We start from the raw sequence: 7,807 nt of genomic DNA on the forward strand, positions 1-7,807 counted from the left end.
CCAGACGCGCACACACTTTCTCACGCACACAGGCACCAGAGTGGCCGGATCTCAACTCTCTACAACTATTGCACGGGCGCGGCCTCACGCTCTTTACCGAATCAACCATCAACACTGCGCGCCGTCAACATTACACTTCGCACGGGAGCTGGTTATAGCATTTCCCACAATCACTGCATCGATGACGGCGACAGACGACGCACCATCACGGGTCTAGCACCACGTTAGTGACTGAGGCACTGAAGCACCCACCAACACCTTCACCCGTTCCCACGGCACTTTCTGCAAAGAGATAAGAAGATGGACACATTAGAGGACTGATCCATTGAGCTGAAGAGAGTGTGGTTTTGATCATTAACTTCGTCTGTCGTAGGCTAAGCTCGAGTAACTCAAGTTAAGGATACCGTTTGGCGAAAGTAATTTTTCGGCATTGTCATTAGCATCCAACGTTGGTCCTGGACGACCCAGGAAGGTACGCAAGGAATATGTGTCAAATAAGGTGATGGTTGTCAATAAGAATATTAATTTAATAATTAGTGTTATTAATCAGTCAGAACAAGCCAGCTTGCAGTGGAGTCCCAGTGGCAATCGTCCGTAGATCATCCGTCTGCGCTGTACCGACTAAACAATTTCTACGCGAAATACGTCAGAGTTCGAACCCTGACAATCTCAATCAACTTGAATGCAGAACTGCTACTGCTCTGCCGATTCTAATAATAATAAATAAAATACTTTTCCTATAAAAAGCATTGGTGTGGAATGATTCAAGGTTACAGTCCGATGTTCCATTTAGACATAGTTCCTGGATGCACTTGAGTTCCTAGTTCCTCCTTGAGACTCTTAAAGGTGTAAGGCTTTATGGTTAAGAAATGAAACCGAAACGTGCAGCAACCTTTATAAACAAAGTTTAGCCGACTTTTTTTAAATTTAAGGATATCAAACCCAATTAGACAGAAATAAAATTATTAATTAAGCTATAAGTATTCTGCTTTCGTTTCTCCAGTTATGACCAGCGGCATGATTAGTTTTTTGTTGATCCTGTAACTTGACAGTCATGCTATGTTGCCCGTCGGCTGTGTTTTATAATCAATAAATAAAGTAATGTACAAGTTTGTTAATTAAAATTAAAAACGGAAAACTATTTTCATCATAGTTGAATCTAGTCACATAAAAACGAATATTCAATTGATGACATTATCCACCGTCAATCGCAAACGAGAGTACCCCATTGGTTCCACTGTTTTTTCGTGTCCCAAATTAAAATCGATACCAAAATCTGCTGAAACATCTTTTCTTAATCATTTTCCACCACAAAAAATCGCGTTTGAATGCTGAATGAATGCCTCTCATTTAATTCCGATCAGTGATCACACATCTCTGGCATCTCCAACTGCGTTCCAAAACAGACCGACAAAACTCCAAACGAAAGCGAACAGCCGCCCCTTTCATTTTGCAGTCCCTGAGCGCCAAAAACAACCGCCGAACAGACGGTGGGCGACGCAATGCATAAAAAACCACAATTCACCACTTGACCACTTTCTAAGGGCACCCCGTTTTTGATGAGGAAGGAAGGAAATGATTCTGTGTTTTGCTTCCTTTCGTTTTTTTCCATCTCATTTCCGCTCCTATTGCGATTAGCAGAACCGACTGCTCTCTCTCTCTCTCTGCCTCTCTTCGCTCCCCTAAAACAATAAATACTATAATCCACCGGCCACTGGCCAGTGAAACGCATCAGCTCGCGATCGATTTGTTAATCTCTATTACTAATTCCCAGCGCTTATTCTTAAGATGGCGGCGCCCGCGATCTAAAATTGATTTATGAGTTTCGCTTTGCGGGTCTCCGATTTCTGAGTCCGTTGGCGTGTGTTTCGATTTTTCACCGAACACCCGACCGAAAAGTGGACCACGAACTAACTCCGTACAGAAGGCACTCCATGTGCCGAATTTCAGACCACAGACGGACCAACGGAAGGAGGCCACAGGCCCTACCGGAGGCCTCTCGGGCATGGCGAATTTGTCACGGTGGCGTTTTGCAAAACCCTGCAACAGCAGCAGCAGCAGCACCGACGCAGCCATGAATTAGCTCTCTAGGGGGCGGTTGATTTTTCCGTTTTCGATGCGGCACTTTTCTCCACATTATTGCACCATTGACTCTCACAACAAGCCAAGGCCACCGAACCCAGTCCACGGGTGGGATGGGGGTCGCCATCTGCCAGCGCGGTCGACGACCAATTGGGTGCCCCCCCGGACGGCCCACCACCTCACCGTAGTATATGGACGACGCCGCTGGACGGGAGAAACCGGTTCTGCCGAGGCCCCGGAACCAGATTCTCGGCACTTTTGGACAGACCACTAGTGGTTTGCGTGCTCGCTGTCACAAACACCGAAAGACCCGCCGTCCGGGGTTGTTGTGTGCCATCGCCATCCGTCAGCCGTCAGTCGACGGCGAAAAGAGAGAGGACAGTTTGTTTTAGTAAAACTACCCATAGACTCAGGGCGCGGTCTCAGCAAAATCGGACACTTTTTGTCGCTGTCCACGGTGTGGTTCCTTTGGCCGCCTTGCTCGGTCGAGAAGGTAGTCCAATAATGAAAGCTAACCACGGTTGGTACGATGTCCGATGTTCGACCAACATATCCTGTTCGTCGGATTCCTTGAACCCCTACGTTTCGTTCATCCAAATCGCCGAAATACGTGATCGTGACACCGATGATCGATGACGCCAACCGCAGCCACGCTGTCTTCATCGAACCCCAAATGACTCATGACACACTTCACAACGTGTCACAACGAGCCATTGGCCATCAGAGCGGGGCCAACTTCCTTTAACGCTCGACCCACCCAGAGATTCTGTTCGAGTTGTCTTAGGTCCTGAGGCCCGTCCTGTGGCTGTACAAAGTTTATTTTTCCAATTCACAACCATTTGCTGCGGCGATGAGTTCCATTGCCTAGCTTCCTTTTGAGCGGGCGGGCCCACTTTTAAATTCAACATTGAAGCTGGTCAAAGCCACGCGTATCGGCGGCTTTCGGTTTTCGTGCTCCACCCCTTGATTTATGCGGTTCAAATTGGCCTAGTGTGTGGACGGGACCCACTCAAGGCTGACCTCCACCGCCCCGTCGGCAGATTTGCAATCAGATAATGGCAAACAATTTAAACAAAAAGCTGACGTTTCGACGACTTCCAAAACGCGCAGGGTCCCAACACCGAGACGGGAGCTGACACTACTTAACACCGTGGAAAATACGGCCCGTTGGTTCATGCAAATATTGTTTAACGCCCTGCGCTACTGTTCGGTGTATGTGCGCTTATTGTTGTAGCCGCTCCGGCCCCCCCGGATTCGCTTGGGAAACCGATGACGTAGCCTGGACTCGTTGTCTCACTCTTACTCCCGCTCAGTTTTGTTGTCTAAAATGCAAAAATAAAAACCCTCGGTACTTCCAGCTACTACTACTGCTGTTGCTGCTGCCGCTTCGGTTCTTCTTCGTGGTGACTTCTTGCCACGTTGCCCTGCTGCTTTAGACCAGGGTCACTGTACAGCGGAGGACACGCACACCCCTTGTAGCCGCTAATGTTTGCGTCACATTAAGTGTGAATTTAGCGTAACCGCGGATTGTTTTTTTATTGTTGCTTGTATGTTTCGTGGCGCACAGACTGACGGAGGAATGGACGAGAAGCCTGAACCAAGTCTAGCACGGCGCCCGATTTGGGTGGCTTTCATTTATGCGTGCCTTGCGACCCGCTCCATAAGTGCCGAACGCTACACCAAGCGAACCAGGTGCTAATCTGTCCATTTAATTAATGGAAATTACAACGAAAAAACACTACTTTTTGACAGATGCGCATTGCAGTGCAATGCTTAAAGACGAACATTAATGATCGCTGATCGCCGAGCGATTACTGTTCCAAAATCGGCGAATGTGTTTAAGGGAAACAAGTTGATGTCTCCACGTAGCTTAAGGGCATTAACCACTGTTAGAGATGAGGTGCGATTTGCTGGGAGTGGTCCATGGAGTAGGCCATCACTAGGCCTAGTGACTAACTTTGAGGATTACTCAGGATTTCGATTTCTACAGAACGATCGCTTCGTTACAATAACAAGGCCTGCAACACCAACGAGTTTTTCCCCGAGGTTGCCGCACCCTGAAGGAAGTAGGTTATAGGAATAGTAGTGTGAATAATGGACAACTAGAAACATATTCCCTCGACAGGCAGACAGAAAAAAAGGAAGTTTTATTTATCGTTGGACTAATGACAGCATTCCTAAACAAATGAAAGATCATGTCTCGTTCACGACTGCGTGTCCGCGTCAATGGCGAAAATGTCTCCACACGCGACCAGCCACACTTCTGGATCGCCCAGCCCGGTGCGGGTTGGGAAACCAATGGAAATGGGGCACCGAGCCAACACGACCACCACCACCCAGCCCGTTTTTCTTACTGGGACCCCCGGAGGCCAGTCAACAGCGGAACCGCACACAGATACACGCCCCATTCACAAGACATTCACGGCAACGATCGGCTTCGGGCCAGCCGGCCAGCAACACCGTTAAACTCTCCGCTTCCCTGGCCGGCCACCACAATCAACACCTCTCCCCCTCCCACCCGGTCTACTATTACTTCTTCCACACAACACACGCCAACCACAACGGCGGCGGGGAGACTGACCCAGTTTCTAACACAGTCACAGAGAGCGCCGTGGCGCAAAAGGTGCGCTATATGGGGTCCGAATTGGGGCGACCCTTTCTGCTCCGTGCAACTCCGTCCCTCACTATGGCACCGTTTTGCCATTTTCTGCATTAGTGGACGTATCATTTCATGTCTCCATGTAAAAAAAATCCATAAAAATCCAGTAACGAGCCGACGCGGCGCAATCGAAAGGAGGCACTCAACTTCTAAACTCCACCTAATAAACCGACCAAAGGGGGGAAGGGGCGCACAACCGGACAAAAAAATGGAACAAAATTGTGGATGTCTTTTTGTTATTAATATTTAAAAATTGTGAAAGTAACCTGGTAACTGGCCAACCGGGCGGACCCCTGAAGGTGGACGGATTTTGAAACGAAGCGAAAGAAGGATGGAAAATTCCAATCGAACGAAGGAAGCGAACACAGCAACCAACAAGACGGACACATAGAAAAAACGGAAGTTGATCGACCAGCGAGCCGTGGCGCAGAAAATGCTGTTGTTGCATCAACACACGCCGCCGCCTCCGTCATCATCGTGGTCGGTTGTCGGATTTACCTCACCGCGAGCCATCTGTTTTGGCATCGCTCTCTCTTACTCTCTTGCGCTCTGTCTTTTTTTCTCTCTCTCGCAGCAAACACTGCCCGCGGTGAGAAACACGCACCTCGCGAGACGCACGCACCGCGATGAGATGAGCTCGTTGAACTCACGCTCACTGAGTGAGTAGCCGCCACACTGTGCCGTTTCTTGGTTGTTTGCGTGCGGAAAAGGATGCTGCTTTGATGGTCGTCGTGAGGAGCGGCGTGGAAAACATATGATTTCACTGACGGGCACCATAGTGGCAAATTGCTAAATCGAGTTGGCTGTGACTACGGTGCGGAAGCGAACATCTTCAGCACGCTCTCGTGGTTCGCTCTCTTTCTCTTTCGACATCTTGTTTTTTTACAAGCGGAGCTACAAAAACAAACACGCTGATGAGATTTTAAAGACCTCTTCCTTCACTCTATCTCTCTCTCTTTCTCTTTCACTCTGTTTTTGGCTACCGCGGATGAATCGGATAATGCCGTCGTGCCAAGAAAGCGCATCCCGCTGACGCACCACTGTTCACCCTTCACGACAGTTCTTCATCACGCCAACACGCCTCCAACGCGAGCTCACGTGTCACTAATACACGCAGAACACGTACGCACGTGCCTGCGTGGATCGACGATGATCGCCCGCCGTAGGGAAGTGAAATTTGTTTCCTGCGGTCCGAAGCGGTTTAGAGTACCAGACCGCGGGCCGACCAGAAGTTGGCCAAAAAAGTGTCCCATCGAAAGCTGCGGCTGAGCTGAAGCTGAAAGCTGAGTCATGAACCACGCAAACATCGCAATCGCGCAATTTTGGGCTTTGTTGGATGGTGAGATCATCTGTCAACGGAGCGCGCGGCCTCTCGGTGTTGCTATGGACAGAGTTCCGGGTGAAGCAAACACATCCGTATCTCAGGGACATGAAACGAAACTAGTGACCAGCCTCCCGCAGAGCTGAGCCGTTTGGATGATTGGTTCACAGTAATGTTGGTCCGGACATGTCCGATGTAGCGCGTAAAGTAAATCAAATCCTGGAGGCCAAACATAACGCGGTCCGTTCCCAAAAGTCGCATCCCAATGAAAAGCCGGATATGCATCCCGTTTTCAACGCAAACAAATTAAAACCAGACTCTAAATGCTTGCGCTTTGGTCGAGTGCTGCTGGAAAATCCCTTTGATGTAACGACGCTCGCAGTGACTGCCGGTCACTTTGGGACCACCACCTCCTGCGGTCGTCTGTAGCGCGCGACCACCAATCGGGGTCACGGAGGCTGCCTTTCTGTTTTTAATTAAAAGTGCGCCACAAATCGCGTACCAGGGGCGCGACTCCACCACCGAGATTCGTCCATTCTCTTCGACCGGAATTGCCATTTGTTGTCATCATCGCACCACGATTCGGACTCGTCCGCGTGGTCCGACAGGAACAAACATTATCTAAATTTAATCACATCACAATGTCCGGCGGTCGGTCGGAGCGTGGGGATTCCCGCCGTCGCATATCTCGCATCTCCCGGTAGCTTTCTATTTTTGATTGATCGAATGTGCGTAAACTGGCCACGGTGTTTCTCGTCACCCGAATGCTGTCCAGTTCAGTGCGCGGCGCGAGAGATTTTGGCTGGCCGAGGTGAAACTACGGTGAAGTCAGTCCCGAAGATTCGTCACGTTTACGATGGCGTTCCGTCAATCAGCGTGTCCACAAGCCATGTGCCAATCATTTAGTAGAGGTTTTTGGTGCGCGAGACACGGTCCCGTCGTTACATTTGTCTTGCGCTCGCGCGTGTGTGAAAACAATGTAAATTCGAATGTATCACAGCGAGCATATATAAATAACACGATTAGATGGCGCGAGATCGCCACGCCAGATGAGCCAGAGGATTTCGGAATTCCCGCGTGCCCCTGCTGTCACCTCAGAGATAGCTGTTAACGGTCTCTAACTGCAGTCGAAACACATCCTCAATTGACTCCACCTCAAATGGGGCAATAAAGTTCTAAAAATGTACTGCGTGGCCCCAAAAGGCCCGTCTCTAAAAATATGGCACCTGACATTGGCTAAGCATCTCTCTATCTCTCTTTGTTTGGTCCGACGATGGGTTGTGGAAATACCGTGATCTACTACGAATCGCGAATGCTTTCTTTCTGATTGCCTAAAATTCCTGGCGCCAGGGCGCGCGTTTTATATTTATAGTTGCCCATCGCGAAAACCGCGATGCTACCTACAGCGCCGAGAATCGAGAACCATTCTCGCCAACCAAAATAATGAGCCCAAAAACACCATTAGCCCTTCCCGTTCGGACGTCAGCAGCCATTCACCCGATTATAATCGGCCGCGCAGCGCTCATTAGCCAAATCTACGCACCGGAACGCTCCGGTTGTAACGGAAGTTCGTTCCTGCCCGCTGAAAAACTGACTGGGAGCAAGTACCAGCAATCGGCGGGATGCGATAATTGCTCCTCCAATTTGTGGCAACCGCTGGTAGGAAAATATTAACACCTTTTTGATGCTCCCTTTTCTTGCTGTCTCGTTTCGTTACGGGAAACTCCAACATGTTTGCCTCGCCC

Source organism: Anopheles bellator, chromosome 2, assembly GCF_943735745.2.
Source record: "Anopheles bellator chromosome 2, idAnoBellAS_SP24_06.2, whole genome shotgun sequence".
Classification (NCBI taxonomy): domain Eukaryota; kingdom Metazoa; phylum Arthropoda; class Insecta; order Diptera; family Culicidae; genus Anopheles; species Anopheles bellator.